Source organism: Cololabis saira, chromosome 9 (assembly GCF_033807715.1).
Source record: "Cololabis saira isolate AMF1-May2022 chromosome 9, fColSai1.1, whole genome shotgun sequence".
In the NCBI taxonomy this organism is placed as follows: Eukaryota; Metazoa; Chordata; class Actinopteri; order Beloniformes; family Belonidae; genus Cololabis; species Cololabis saira.
Genome location: NC_084595.1, coordinates 48,744,222 through 48,761,016, shown reverse-complemented (window position 1 = coordinate 48,761,016; position 16,795 = coordinate 48,744,222). Strand labels below are relative to the sequence as shown.

Sequence of the window (16,795 nt, the reverse complement as noted above, 5' to 3'; positions counted from 1 at the left end):
CTTTCTTGAACAGTAGACCCCTCTGCAGTCAGACTCCACTCCCACCTACTGCTCTCTCAAATGCCCCCACCACCACCCCCACCCATTCAGCCTCTCCACAGCATTGTGACTGAAAGCGAAGGAGCTGAAACGGGACGCCTGAAGGCTGGAAGGAGAAAAAGAGAGAGAAAGTAGGAGAGAAAAATGGGGGGAAGGGGTAGGGAAGTTGATGATGGAGGGGGTGGGAAGCGATGGTGGTGGTTGGACCATTAGCTGCAAATTGTGGCAGGCAAGCCAATGGAGAGCAAGATATGAGTGAATGCAAGGCCTGCATTAACATAGCATTTAAGAACTTGAAAGCAGGGAGTGAACAAGGGCCTCCACATGCTTGAATTGTGAGATTGATGAGGATGCAGTTCCCAGCAAACAATGAATAAACACTGAAATGATGCACAGAAGCACTGCAGATCTTAGAAAATCTTAGAAATAACTGAAAGTTTTTCAAATTTAAAAAATGTGTTCATTATTTTATAAAAATCTGGCTCCATGAGAAATAAAATCCTCAAGAATTCTGACATTTTTACTCATTATCATGAATTATGCTGTTCAAGAAACATTAAGATTATAGAAAAATGTACTACTTCTCAGCGTTTGAACTTTTTTGTGCTGAATTTATGTTGCTTTCAAAAGACAAACCCATAATAATCTAAGAAAAAAATAAAAAAAAAATGGTGTTTTCACACAATAACTCCAGATTACTGAAGAGCTTGTTCAAGACAAATGCTCTCCAAAGATACTGATGCAATACTTTAACTGACAGGATGAGATTGTCAACGTGAGACATGTTCTCACGACTGGAAACACTGCAGAAAACCACTTGAGTTGAGGATAACAGTAGATATGATAACAGGACAGACTTATTCTTGATGATTGTGTATTGGACTAGATATCAACACTATATGTATTTGAATGTGTCTATTGTAATGAACAAAGAGCAAAAAACAAAACATAGACGAGCAGAATGGAAACCAGCGCACATGGTTTCTTTCCACAAACAAGGAACTGGTGCATTTATTACTTGTGTTTTCAATCAAACATCATCTGGACTTTTTTGAAGAAGGCTGGTAAGTCCATAGACACATGAACCGTAACGTGTGTTATACATCAAAATATGCGTCTCCATCCTGCGACGACGTGCATTACTTTTCTCTTTCAAAAGCGTTACTGTGGCGACGCTAGACGCCAAAAAGCGTGCCATCTGATTGGTCCATATTTGATAGTTCCCCAAAAGTCACCAAATTTTGCACGTAAGCCAGGCCTGGCGATAAATTTGATATTTCATGGTTTGCATTAATGGGCGTGGTCTAATGGCTCAACAGCGCCCCCTAGAATACTTTTCTTTGCCATAACTTTTGAACGGGTTGTGGGTGGTGTCATCGGACTTGGTATTGAGTCCTTGACCTTAATTGGCCTGAATTAGCTCTGCCCCTTCTTCTGATTGGTTGTCCCTATTTTCTGCTATAACTCTTGAATGGTTTGACATAGAGAGTCGTGGGTGGTGTCATCAGACTCGGTTTTGAGTCCTTGACCATAATTAGTGAAAATTAGCCCCGCCCCTTCTTCTGATTGGTCGATATTTCATAGTCCCTATTTTCTGCCATAACTTTTGAATGGTTTGACATAGAAAGTCGTGGGTGGTGTCATTTCTGATATGCTTATGTGGCCATGAGTGCGATGGCCCGTTCATCGCTGCTTGCAGCTTTGATTCTTTTTTATTATTTCATTCTTCTGACGAAAGGAAGGCCTTTTTGCCCCCCTAAACTTGCCCCAAAAGTCACCAAATTTTGCACGCAAGCCAGGCCTGGCGGAATATTTGATATTTAGTGGTTTGCATTAATGGGCGTGGCAAAATTGCTCAACAGCGCCACCTAGAAAACTTTGTGCCTCAAGCCCCACAATACGGTTTGACGTACATGCACGGAAATCGGTACACACCTGTATCATGTCGCAACTTAAAGAAAAGTCTCTTGGCACCATGGCCGAAACCGAACAGGAAGTCGGCCATTTTGAATTAATCGTGTAATTTTGCCGCAATTTATGTGATTCATTCGGCAGTTAATACGGCCCGCACCGTAATTAGCACCCAGGTGTGTTATACATCAAACAATTACTACAGATACAATAGGGCATTCGCAGTACACGGGCCCTAACTAGAAAATTTCAGGACATTTTGATATGGGCATGCCCTACTGCCCATTCGTCCCCTCTCGCTGCTTTGGTTTGGGGCTGTAGTGGTTGTGTTTAAGGTTGTTTTGGTCGTGTTGGAGGTGGTTCTTGCCATGCTTGTGGTTATTAATAATGGCCAATAAACCAAACCAAGGCCTGGATGCACATTGCGGGTCGGGCCACATTTACGGATGATTTATTCATATTCTCCCCCATAAAAATGCATAGGTTTTATTGCCATTGTAACAAGTCCCATAGGATAGCATGAGACAATTTGGCTTCAATGTCTCAAAAGTTGTAAACAACAGCCTAATGAAACCTCAGTATGTTGTAGTCCACATTGTCCCGAGCCTTTTAACGTTGGAACGATGTCTCTGCGATATCGTGTTGCCGAGCAACAAGCGTCCAAATTTCCGTTAGCTTGAAAATTAGAATAGTTAAATATCTCAAAAAGCGTTATGAGCTGATGAGACTGAAATATGTTGTAGTACAACGCATCCCGGGTTTGTCAATGTAATGATGTCTGTACACTAAACCATTGACTAGTAACAAGCGTCCAAAATAAAATGGATTTTTTTTTTATTGAACGTTAAATATCGCAGGAAACGAAATAATTAGCATGATGAGGTTGTAGGGTTCTTTAGTGCCAATAGGGCCGAGTGTTCGTAAATTTGAACGATGTCTCTACGATAAAGTTCGGCCGAGCAATAAGCGTCCGAATGTTTGCCTTTTCTTTGCTTTTTGGTATCTAGCGTTGCCACGGTAACACTTTTGACTGAGAAAAATAATGCCCATCGAGGCACAATGGAGACGTATCCAACGATGTATGCCATGCATGGGTGCACGTTGCGGTTCGGGCCGCATTAAGAGACGAAAAAAGCGTGCAGAATAAGAAGAAGAAGAAGAAAAGGGAAACCTTTTCTGTATACTAATCATTTTTTAACTAATTTTTCAGGTTTTCTCGGGTGTGTTTTGTTTTTTGGGGATTTTTTTTTCATATCAGAGCGGGGTCATGCTGTACACCCGCTGGTGCGCAGTGGGACTTTTGTGACTTTAGCTTGTTAGCAAAATGCTAGCAATATTGCCCTTTGGGTCATTCTGGACGATTGCAATATGGTCATGCCACTACTTGGCATGCCCATAATAATGAAAATTTACATCAAAAGCAGTCTGCATGTTAGCTCTGATATCTGCAGAATATTTTTATTGTTTTCTTTTGTTTTTGGTGTTTGTCTGTCCGTCTTTTTTCACACCACTGATTTTGTCTTCGTCTGTAAACACTAAGGGCCAAATCCACAAAAGGATTGCGCGGCTTTTGTGGCTGCTAAACCGGTGCAAATGAGACAAAAAGAGAGCGTCTAATTCACAAAGCACCCGCAAAGGGCAAATTGCACCACAAACTGCGCTGCCAAGCAAATAGTGTCATGGTTCTCCTGCGCCATTTGCATGCATGTAAATTAGGTAATATTCATACATTCGGCGCAAAATTGCCCCCTTTCTATGCAAATAAGCCTCATTGCAAAAACCGTCTAATTCACAAAGGCCAGCGCTATTTGCCACACGCAAAAATAGTGGAGCAAATACCGTCTTTTCGAAGTGTGTATTAACTGCGCACAAACTCACTCCTCACTCCCCCCTCTGTTTCTCTCTCTCTTCAATATAATTCAAGCCTGTGTGATACTGAATGATATTAAGGGTGAAATCTACAGTCAGATATGACTGTAGACAGTCAGATCAAGTGGATCAGGATTCATCCATACAGTAAGGGGCTGCTTTATTACAAACAATTCCACCATATAAACATATAAATCTAGAATGTGTGTGTTTAACAGCTGACCTGTAGGTGTGTGTAGCAAAACACAGAACATGAATTACCGTCAGATCCTGATCTGATCCCGATCCGGTGTTAATGAAGTTACCGGTGCTGTGCCTTGTGCGTAAATGCAAACAGCCTCTTAACATTTTACATTTCATTAGCTTATGTCATACATGCGAAATACTAGAGAAGTACAAATACGTGAAAGTTGAGGCTCTTGTGCGCTCTGCAGTTTTCATTATGGACCAATCTGTGTGCTGAAATATGGAGAACACTGGAAACAGCTCCACTCACTTACTCAGACAAGGGAAAATCGCACTCAGCTGCAAAACTTTATGGGCGTGTCTGCGCCGGCATATCATTAGAGCAAAATCTTTTGTGAATAGGACCTTAAAGCGTGGCAAATTGTTGGCGCAAATGCGGCGCAATTCACTGCGCTATTTGCGGCGCATCTATTCTTTGTGGATTTGGCCCTAACTCTTTTACAATGCAGTTAAAAAATATAATGTACTACAAATAGGAACTCCAAATTCAGTAAAGATTCAAGAAATAATTGCATTAAAAAACCCTGTTACTTACATCCTGTTTACACAACCTTCTTCTATAGCTAAGGATTTGAGCTAATATTTCACCTTGGCAGACATAGTTTTTGAACAAGCCCAAGGTGGAAACATGGGACTTCTTTTTTTTCTTCTGTGATCTACCTTGAGAGGAAGGGACAGAGGTGAAGAGAGGGAAATGAGCTCTACATGCAAGGAGAACAAGCCACTCTTACTAACGATATTCCTGCTAGTGATTACGTCACACACAACGATCTGTATGTGTGAAGAATCCAAGGAAAAACAGCCACAGTGAAACAAGGGTATTTTCGTTTGTTTGTATATTTGGGGTGCATCTGGAGTGTGTAAAGGGCTCTTCTTTGGGTCACCTTGGTATGAAAATAGGTCTTTCAGTGAGTGATTCAGATAGGCAGGTTTCTGTTGCATCACAGACTCAGACCAGCTAAGACCTCAGTAAATCATATCAATTTGTGACAAAGGACAGGATTTGTTACTTTTAAAGCCTAGACAATTTAGATGAGATCAGGATTGCCAGGTTGAAGAGCCAGCTTTAAGTGACTCATCCATTCAACTGTTCAAGTGACAACCACTGACTGGAAACCTGACATACTGGATCAAACAGGCATGTTTGTAACCATATTTTGATTAGATATGGTTCCTGGCAACAAATGCATGCTGGTTGCAATTAGCAGTCGTTAAACTGGAAAGACATGTACATCCAAAGGTTCTTTTGTGGGAGCCTGAATGGAGGATGACATGTCACTCAAGTCAGAATTTGACCTGAAGCCTGATAACACAGGCCTTTGCTGGTGATGCTTGGTTGAGTGGAAGGACGTTGTATTTTCTTGATCTTTCAGTCAACCGTTGCGCAGTAAAAAAATATTTTTCTTTTATGTGGGTTTGAAGTTTGAAGCCAAATAATCATATCTTTTTTCAAACTGATGTGAAGTAGCCTTGGGGGAAATATACTTTTCCAATATCACATGTTGATAAGGATTGTTGGAATGTGATTGAAGATTCATACTGAACATCAGTGGGGAGTGTGTGTGCTCATCTTCATCCAGGCTGAATGCAAAGCTTTTCTCATCTGGGAAAATGATCCTCGTCTTGGTGAGAGGTAGTAGCCAGTCAGGCAGAAAATATCTTCTCTAATCCTATATATACAGCCCAATGGTGCATTTGTGGCACAGCTATCGAGTGATAAAAAGCAAATTCAATGACTTGAGGGGTCTTAAATTCATTTTTCATTCCTGCTCCCCAGGGAGACAGAAGAAATGTATACAGTCCAAGGGAAGAGATCTATTTTAATGAGTTCTTGTTTTAATGATGTTTAGAAAAGATGATGGGTTGAAAGCTTGGCTTTATATAGCACCTGTTTTAAATGACTGGATATGTACATTCCCTGCATCTTTCCATCTGTTCATGTTCTCACCTCCCTGTCACACTCTTTTTTCTTTCTCTTCCCTTCCTTCACAGTCTCACCAGGCTTTGCAGAGGATTGCTATGGGAGTTCTCCACCTCCCTGTTTGCAAAGGCATACCTTTTCACTGACTTTCAGAGCAAGTGAACTAAGCAGATTTGATTTCCCCGAAGACACCACATATGTGCATCCTCGCCTGTCATCCATTTTCTGCCACTCCGGAATCACACGACTTCTTGAGGGAGCCCATTTTCTTTCCATTACAGCACAACAATGTTTTTTTTTTATCAGATGTCATTGAACATATAAGAAGGAGAAATGCCACGATAAGATGTCAAGAAAGGGACAACAGTTACCTGCTCTGACTATTATAGCGACGATGCTACACAGGGCTAGACACATCAGCTGAGCATCCAAATAACATGTTCTTTTCTTCTTCTTTAAAAAAAAAATCAAACTTGATTCATTTAAATTTAATTTAAATTAACATTAACGTTGTAACTTACATACCTTACCTCACCTCTGGAAAATTGAATTCATAAAGAGTAAAAGTGAGGCAAAGGTTGCCTGGAGCACTTATAATAAGGTCTTCTTTCCACTGTATAATTTGTGCCATATCATTTGAAGGAAGAGAGAGAGACTCTGTGGGAAGTGAGACATATTCTGACGAAGACAGTGAGACCTAATTATACTATGCCACCCCTGCAGGCATGTTGGATGTCAAAACAGGTAGCAATGAGGCCATTCATGGGGAAGACACACCACCCACCAAGAGTGTGTGAGTTTTCAGGTGACCTGGAAAGACCTGTTTACCTCATTAAAAATGAATAATAAGGTAATAAGGACCCCTCTCACATTCTTCCCTCCCAATGACTGTCCTTCATCCATAATGCAGCAGCTAGGTGGGATGGTGTGTGAGTTAAGTCCTCAGGGAGGGTCACTTGGACAGAAACCAGGTCTCCTCCCTGAATGACTGAAGCACCCTCTGTAATGCAATAATGAAACAATAAATCCATGATGAGGTGCATAATGTTGGGAATGAGCACTAAGTTAGGGAGTTCAAGAAGAAACAGCCATCACACAGAATCCAGAGAGAAGAATCTGTGGAGGAAATTGTCCAAAAATGGAATCAATAATGTAATGTTTTATGAATGAACTTGTATTGTTTTTTCTTATTTGTAAGAGTGAGATTATCCACATTTCCTTAAGGTGCACTAACTGCTGTTTTATACATGAACACAGAAATGAATGACTTGTGTGAACTGCATCACTTGTTGTAGTGAAGAACAGCCAATTATCACCTACCGTTCACCCCACGTCCCCCATTTTTATTAGTGTAAAAAGGCAGTTTTATTTAATCCACTGATACTCAAATGCTTATTTATAATGCAAAATTACAAACAGATACAATTATGATAACCCCTTAAATATATGTTTTATAGTTTGACAGATATATTTAAGGTGGCATGTACATAGAAGTCAAATAGTCAATGGAAATCGATCCATCCAGCCATAATCTCAACATCATGTTCCTGTTTAGGGTCACAGAGGTCTGCTGGAGCGTATCCCAGCTCATTACAGGCAAAAATAGTTACATACGTGACATACATAATTAATTACAGTAATTATACATTGGCACATATCAAAATGAGCATTTTTGCCAAAATGATCACAGCACACAGTGTATCTTGTTCTTTTGAATACTGTTAGAAAATGCAAACTTGAAAGGAGAACACACAATTTATGATACAACATTTACTAGATAGCTAAGGTGCCTGAACCTACTCACACACTGAGTGAAACTGAAAGTAAGGATAGAATACATATAGTTTAGAGCAAAAATTGGAGCAGATTGCCAAGACAAATATCCAACCATGTTTAAGCTGAATTTTGGTTAGTCTAACCCACAACAGCCATGTACAAAAATCTATCTAAACTTGAGAACTTGAGTATATTTTTTCTTTTTCAAGCATTTGTCATTTCTGGAGAAAATACTGCTGTTCTAAGTAAGAAGCTGCTCCTGCAGACCACACATGCTCACCAGTAAATGTCTTGAACACAGTGTCAATAGCTTGCATCTGTGCTGTGGTCCATGACCTATGACCCCTGAGCACTGTTCTCCCAGCTTTGTGTTGCTAAAGTTGGCACCACAACTTCTGCACGTGACAACTACTTCATTCATTATGGCTGACAGGGAACATTCAGTACTTAAAGTATTTAGATTTATTGAAAGACAAACACACTCAATGATTCAAGATACCATATAGTGGAAACAACTTTCACAGATCACAGGCCACATTTTATTTAATAAACACAGCCGCAAGAAATTATTCATATTTGCCTATTTTTGTTGTTTTAATAATTAATGACTCACTGAACATCAAAATCCTTCTATAAGCTAACAGAGTTTTTACAGAGCATGTCAAGACAAGTAAACCATTTCTTTCTGACATCCTAAGAATTTTATAAAGAGCGATTTTAATAAGAAAATGAATGTGATGTCACTGTAAAGGCTGAAACTATATTCAAAACTGCTTTGGTTCAATAGAAACCAATGATCAATGCTGGCAGGAATTAATGACAGGGATGTTTGTAAAGTGAAACCAGGTAAAAATAACTGTCCTGTTCTTTTTCAGACAAAACCCTCCTTGGCGAAAACTGAGCGTTAAATTATAATGCACTACACCCAACCCTGACATATCAAACCAAATCAAACTTTATTTATATAGCACTTTTCATACAATAGTAACACAAAGTGCTTTACATAATAAATATAATTCAACATTGAATCAAAATCATCCAAAACATCTAAAAATGATGATACTTTTAAGGAGTCATTGTTTATTTTATTTGGATATTCTAAAACAGCATGGACATATTTGTCAGAACCCATACAAAATTATAATGAATCATGCATTGTAGACATGTTTCACTCTAATTCTAAGGAAAAAATGGGGTCTCCCGCACACTGTCAAGTCACTTGCAAAAGACTTTAATAAAGCAAACAAACAACGTTTCGGTCCACAGGACCTTTGTAGCACGGTGAGTGCCACGGGGCCCGACCGACAGGATGGAGAGACACGGAGTTTTGTTCAGACCCTTTTATTTGCTCAGATCACCCACACGTGAACAATCACCTTCAGCCAGCAGACCAGCAGCACCTCACGATCAGCCGCCCCCGTCTGACTCCTCAGTCCTCTTTATAAGGCTGGCAGGGTGATGAGGTTGACGGGCCACACCTGTGCCCCGTCAGCCTGAGTGGCTGCAGCTCCTCCACTCTGCCACACCTTTCTCAAGCAGTGATATCTGTTGACAGTGTGCGGGAGACCCCTTTTTTCCTTTGTTCACTCCTACCTACTCCAACGCACCTGTTTTTCAAGTTTTTTTTAGGTGTGCATCAGCCTCCAGATCTTCACTCTAATTCTAACCTTAATAATTATCCCTTTTCTTCAATAGTTTAATGAGCCATATATCCCCTTTCAAAAGGAGAAAACTCTATAATGTAGATTCGTATCACTGTGTGCATGCACTGACAATGGACCAGAGCAAGCAAACTTTTCCTTAGAAAGAAAAGTATAAAATATTTCAAAGGTAAAGGCTATAAGACTATCTTCAATACTTTTGAATTCCCTTGTGGCAGGTGCAAGTATAAAGTACAAGGTTCATGGGGCTGTAGTTCACCCTCTAGATCATTGTGGCAGAAGAAAACGCCACAACAGGTTTATCAGAAGGATGGTGTGGATGGTAGGTACAAAGTCAAGGACATCCAGACATTAAAACTCAAAACCAAGGTAAAGCTACATCACTGTTTGATCACATCATCTGTTGCCTTTTGAGCAATACTAGGCTTAATGGAAGAAGATGCAGGGTGACTACTACGATTGAAAGAATAACAAAAAAGGGTGAATGATTTAACTTTCTGAAAATCTATGAAAATATGTCAAAAATTAAGTTTGGAAAAGGTTTCCTTCAAATGAGACGGAGCAGTTTGCTCAGTAAAGGGTGGTATCAATTCAGGTGGTATCATATCATCAGACATAATTGTTTTCTTAAGTAAAATATTCAAGTGAAACTTAAATATTTGATTTACATTAAACATGGGAATGAGTAATAACTTGCGCCTTTGACTTTGGTCTTTCTCAGGTTATTTCAGACATAGTTCCAAAGTTTTGCTCTTTCACTTTTTTTTCTTTTTTTAACTGAAAGGTACCCAAAAAAAGTTTCAATGTCTGTTATCCATAAGTAACAAAATTATATGAAAAATACCGCACATGAGATATACTCAAATTATGGAAACATAACCAAAAATTAAGGCATTTTAGTAGTTAACACAGATTAGTACAAGTTATAAGAAAAATTAAAGCTGCAAGCAGTGATTCAATTCAATTCAATTTCAATTCAATTTTATTTATATAGCGTCTAATACAACAGAGTTGTCTCTAGACGCTTTACAGAGACCCATACCCAGAACATGACCCCCGAGCAGTTATTACATAAACAATGGCAGGTAAAAACTCCCCTAGTGGGAGAAAAACCTTAAGCCAAACAGTGGCAAGGAAAAACTCCCCTTTAGGAGGGAAGAAACCTTGAGCAGGACCAGGCTCATAAGGGGGGACCCTCCTGCCGAGGGCCAGACTGGTGGGTCAGGGACGGCAACAGCACAGCAGGCAGGTGGAAGCAGCAACGGGATGACCAGGGGTGGGGACCGCAAGCCGGCACGCAGCTCCCGAAGCTCCGGCCCAATCAGCAAGTCCCAGGTTGGGGTGCAGGGTCGGGGAAAGACTTGTGCTCCGTAATGCAAGCTACAAGCCACCCACGACCACCTGCAGGACAAAAGAGAGAAAAGGGAGGAGAAGGGGGGGCCAGCAACGAGATGACCAGGGGTGGGGACCGCAGGCCAGCACGCAGCTCCCGAAGCTCCGGCCCAATCAGCAAGTCCCAGGTTGGGGTGCAGGGTCAGGGAAAGACTTGTGCTCCGTAATGCAAGCTACAAGCCACCCACGACCACCTGCAGGTTCCGGTGTCCGGCAAAGGATGCTGCAACATGGACAAAAGAGAGAAAAGGGAGGAGAAGGGGGGGCCAGCACAAGAAACTACCGGAGCGACTCTGACACACTAAAGTTTACACTACCTAGAGATTTACCAACACCAGCTAGAGGTTTACTAAACACTAACTATAGGCTTTACTAAACAGAAATGTTTTAAGTTTAGTTTTAAAGGTGGAGGTGGTGTCAGCCTCCTTAACCCAGATTGGAAGTTGGTTCCATAGTAGTGGTGCCTGATAGCAGAACGCCCGCCCTCCAAATCTACATTTAGATACTCTAGGAACTACGAGTAAACCTGCACTCTGAGAACGGAGAGCTCTGACAGGAACATAAGGCACTATCAGGTCTTGCAAATAATGCAGAGCTAAGCCGTTTTGGGCTTTATACGCAAGTAATAAAATTTTTAATTGGATTCTGAATTTTACGGGTAACCAATGGAGCGACGCTAACACTGGAGAGACGTGGTCTCTCCTGCTAATTCCTGTCAGTACTCGTGCTGCTGCATTTTGGATCAGCTGGAGCCTATTCAGCAAATTACTTGGACATCCTGCTAACAACACATTACAGTAATCTAGTCTAGAAGATACAAACGCATGAACTAGTTTTTCTGCATCACTCTGCGAGAGGATTTTCCTAATCTTTGCAATATTACGGAGATGGAAAAAGGCTATTTTACAAACCTGATTGACATATGGTTTAAACGACAAATCCTGATCGAAAATAACACCAAGGTTTCTCACAGTTGCACTGGAAGCCATCGCAACACCATCTAATCCCTTCCTAAGATGCTCTGGACCAAGAATGATAACCTCTGTTTTATCTGAATTTAGAAGCAGGAAATTTCTGGACATCCAGTCCTTGATGTCCCTAAGACATGCCTGAAGTTTAACTAACGGTTCTGTTTCATCCGGCTTCATAGACAAGTAGAGCTGCGTATCATCAGCATAACAATGAAAGTGTATGCCGTGATTCTGGATTATACTTCCCAATGGCTGCATGTACAAACTGAACAAGATTGGCCCTAGCACTGAACCCTGCGGAACACCATAACAGACCCTTGACGGTGCTGAAGAAACCTCATGTACATGAACAAACTGGAACCTGTCAGATAGATATGATTTAAACCAACATAGAGCTGTCCCTTTAATCCCAACAACATGCTCTAACCTGTGCAGTGATGAACGGGCCCTCGCACTCATGGCCATAAGCATATTAGAAATGACACCACCCACGACTTTCTATGTCAAACCATTCAAAAGTTATTGCAGAAAATCAGAAATATCACATATCGACCAATCAGAAGAAGGGGCGGGGCTAATTCATGCCAATGAAGGTCAAGGACTCAAAACCGAGTCCGATGACACCACCCACGACTCGCTATGTCAAACCATTCAAAAGTTATGGCAGAGAAAAGTTTTCTAGGGGGTGCTGTTGAGCCATCTTGCCACGCCCATTAATGAAAACCATGCAATATAAAATTTTTCACCAGGCCTGGCTTGTGTTGCAAAATTTGGTGACTTTTGGGGAATGTTTAGGGGGGCAAAAAGGCCCTCCTTTCCTAAGAAGGATAAAGAATAATGAATAAATAGTAAAAATTCCTACAGATACAATAGGGCCTTCGCACTGTAAGTGCTCGGGCCCTAACAATGTATTCTTCCATTAAGAATGAAATGTATTCTTCCATTAATACTTCTCTCCTAAGTTGCTATACCCAGCAATGAAAGTTAATTTCTGAAGATTTCACTCCAGATTAAATTATGATTCCGCCCCCATGGTACAGTATTTAGTCAAGACCCCACAGTGAAGCAGAACATATAGCCGTCAGTTACATACAGTGGGGCAAAAAATAATTTAGTCAACCACCAATTGTGCAAGTTCTCCCACTTAAAAAGATGAGAGAGGCCTGTAATTTCCATCATAGGGAACTTCAACTATGAGATACAGAATGGGGGGAAGGAATCCAGGAAATCCCATTGTGGGATTTTTACTGAATTAATTGGTAAATTCCTTGGTAAATAAGTATTTGATCACCTCCAAACAAGCAAGATTTCAGGCTTTCACAGACCTGTAACTTCTTCTTTGAGGCTCCTTTGTCCTCCACTCGTTACCTGTATTAATGTTTTAACTCCTTAACAGTATAAAAGACTCCTGTCCACAACTTCAAACAGTCACACTCCAAACTCCACTATGGCCTAGACCAAAGAGCTGTCAAAGGCTAAATTGTAGACCTGCACCAGGCTAGGAAGACTGAATCTGCAATAGATAAGCAGCTTGGTGTGAAGAAATCAACTGTGGGAGCAATTATTAGAAAATGGACATAAAAGACCACTGATAATCTCCCTTGGGGTAAAAATGATTACAAGATCGTGAGTAAAAATCCCAGAACAACACGGGGGGACCTAATGAATGAGCTGCAGAGAGCTGGGCCAAAAGTAGCAAAGGCTACCATCAGTAACACACTGATGGCCAGGGACTCAAATCCTGCCATCAGCAGGGCATTGAAGATGAAACATGGCTGGGTCTTTCAGCATGACAATGATCCCAAACACACCACCCGGGCAACGAGGGAGTGGCTTTGTAAGAAATATTTTCATGGTCCTGGAGTTGCCTAGCTAGATCAGGCAGTTGAGAGTCCATGTTGCCCAGCGACAACCCCATAACATCACTGCTCTAGAGGATGGACGAATAGGCCAAAATACCAGCAACAGTGTGTGAAAGACTTACAGAAATGTATTGACAAGCATTCAGTATTGAAATGAACTTTTGTTATTGACCAAATACTTATTTCCCACTATCAGTTCTGTTTTCAGAACTGACCGAGCCACCTGATAACACCGAGGACACTTGGCTGTGAGCAGATCTGGGCGGAGGTTCATGGACAGACTCATTGCTTCACAGACAATAACTGATAAGCACACACAATTCCCTCAATTAATGTCAACGCCTTCCTCGGCCCCCCTCTTATCAGCCCCTCCCTCACAGACTCCGGGTTTGAGCGCCAAGTGCAATGGCCGCGGCCCTCACCTGGATGACCTGTGCCGCCCCCCCCCCCCCCCCCCCCCCCCCTGCCCATATCATATACCCATAAGCATGATGTTGTTCTGTTGTGTGTATGTTGCTTTTCTGTGCTGAGGTGTTTTTTTGTACCTTGACACTAGGTATTAATACACAGTGTGAAGATGCCTTTTTTTCCCTCCTCCCCCTCATCCCAGTGTCATCCTTCCTCTAAAAATGGCGTCCATATTAATGGTGCCATCGGTGTAAACCGGAGTCAAGTTCTCTCGTCTGATTTATGTCTGACCTGGCAATAAAGCTTTTTCTGATTTTGATTCTGATTCATTTGCAAATACATCAGACAATGTGATTTTTTGGGTGTCTGACTAAATACTTTTTTTGCCCCACTGTACTGTATGTCTAACATACATATATCATGTTGTTCATATACATGACTGCATAGTTCTTCAATTCATATGATGGATCAATTTATTTTTTAGCTTGAACTCCACCGGGATTTTTAAATTGTAACAAAGGAAATTTCTGATGCATTATTAGGTGCTTTTGACTGAATATGTGTTGCTTTTTGTTGGTTGAGAGTGTCTGAAACCTTCTCCCACCCATGCCTTTCTGATGTTTTGATTATGTTTTTTTTTTCTTTGGGTATTCTATTATTTGGTTTCTTTTTCCTTTTTTTTTCTTTTCTTATGATATGGCGCCAGTGTGTGTGGCTTGCCGTCTGCTGCTGTCAACTTTGTTTGTGTTCATGTTTCTGACTGTATCTTTTCATATGATCGTCAGACGCAACTGGATCTCTTCTTTACTCTTGGGCCACAGTCCTATGTGAACAGGGCATGCCTTGATTTCAACTTTAAGGCTCAGCTCCGAGGCCCCACTCTGAGACCAGCCTTGATTTTTATTACAGATGATCACATGGTTTTGGAACAAAGGAATTAAGGAAAGACTCCAAAGTCCAGCAGGCTTTGTAGTCCATTGCAGGAGAGGTGTCAAAAGGGGGCGGGTCTGAGGTCACGTGTGTACAGTAAGGACAGTGAATTGGTGCTGCTGAGGCACTGGTGATGCGAAGTGCGTCCCCGCTGGTGGTTAAATAGCAGTGGCCTCCCGAACCTCGCTCTCTTTTCCTCCAGGTCTCTTTTCCTCCAGAGCCGAGGAAAAGGACCCCCTGTGGAGCGTAACCACCCAGCTGTTTACCAAGGAACGCTGTTCGATTCTCTCTCCGAGTTCCTCCAGCGTAAGAGAAACGTCTACTGACAAAAGGGGGACAGGGACCATGCGCACTGAGACGACGTGACCATGCTAGGACGACCAGGAAAGGGCGACTGCCCGGCTGCCAGCGGCGCTGCATCATCTGTCTTCGAGGGGCAGAAAGAGAGAGGGAAAAGGGAGCCACTCACACTGAACCACCAGTGGGAGCGTAAAATCAGTAGGCCTACCCTGTGGACCGGAACCCGAACCAGGATTTCCACAAATCCTAGGATGCCGCCGACAACCTCCAGGGCATCTCAAAGTAAGAGGCTTGTGTCTGGGCAGAATTAGTTTAAAGCGGTTAGCATTGATTGTGTTTAGGCCACTGTTGTTTGTTTTGCACATTATTGTATAACGTGCCGACGGTCTCTGTAAACGTGTTCCCTCAATGCCGAAGCGGTTCATGTTCCTGCTTCCCATCAAAAGTTTAGAGCGAGGGTGGTGGGTTCACCCCAGACACTAGCTCCTGAGTGGGAAACAGCAGAATGATAAAGGTACCGGGGGTGAGAGATCACGCCAGTTTCAAAGCTGTTGGCGTGATTATGTTGTTTTTGCCTATTCTTGTGTAGCGTGCCGACGGTCTCTCATGCAAACCGGCAGCCGTTACGTGTATTATATTGTGACTGTTTTCCTTTCCTCCTCACTAACCCACACGGACAAGTTAGTACCCTGACTATCAGGCCTCCGATACTTTCAGTATCTGGGTGGAGAAACCTTCCCACGTAGTTTTGAAAAGCGCGCGACTCACTCACCACGTGACTTTTGTCAGCCATCTTTTCTTTTGTCTCACCATGTAACTTTGTCAGCCATCTTTCCTTTTGCCTCACCACGTGTGTGAACAGCCATCGTGACGTTGTCCGCCATTTTGTTGTAGGTCCATGTGACGTGATTTTGTTCACCAATTTGTTTTGGTTCACGTGATGTTATCTGCCATTTTCCTTTTGGTCTACGTAACATTGTCCGCCATTTTTCTTTTGGTCCATGTGACTAGACGTCCGCCATTTTGTTGTAGGTCCACGTGACGTTGTTCTGAGACACCCACACACACGCAGATGATCTGAAGTTTGTGTTTACTGTTAGTTAGTTGTTGTTTATGTGTAGTTTAGGCATCGGAATTTATCCTAAGTGCTGTTTCATCATCTTTTAACACTTGTGTAAATACATTCTGAATAATTTGAATTAGAGAAGTTGTTTGTGTTTATTTTATACATATTTTTCACAGCAGCTGGTTGCAAAGGTCTGTGGTCGGACTCCTTCCTTCACTGTTATTCTGTAACACCACCCCTGGCAACAGGCTGGCACGTATGGAATAACAGTTACCTTGATATTGATTTTGCTGTTTAGTTATTATTTACCTGATAAGTCAGGTGGTGCCCCGTTTTCATTAATTCATTTTGATGATTCAATTTGATAAATAATCTACTTTATTAATTATTAATAATTATCTAAGGACAGTTATGAATAACTCTTTAATAACTGAACCAGCACC

General features: G+C 41.7%; 1 protein-coding gene across 1 annotated transcript in view; it reads right to left on the bottom strand.

Annotated features, from left to right (window-relative positions):
- LOC133450816 (tenascin-like) overlaps positions 1–16,795 on the bottom strand; it is a 298,463-nt gene that overhangs the window by 131,200 nt on the left and 150,468 nt on the right. The window lies entirely within an intron of this gene.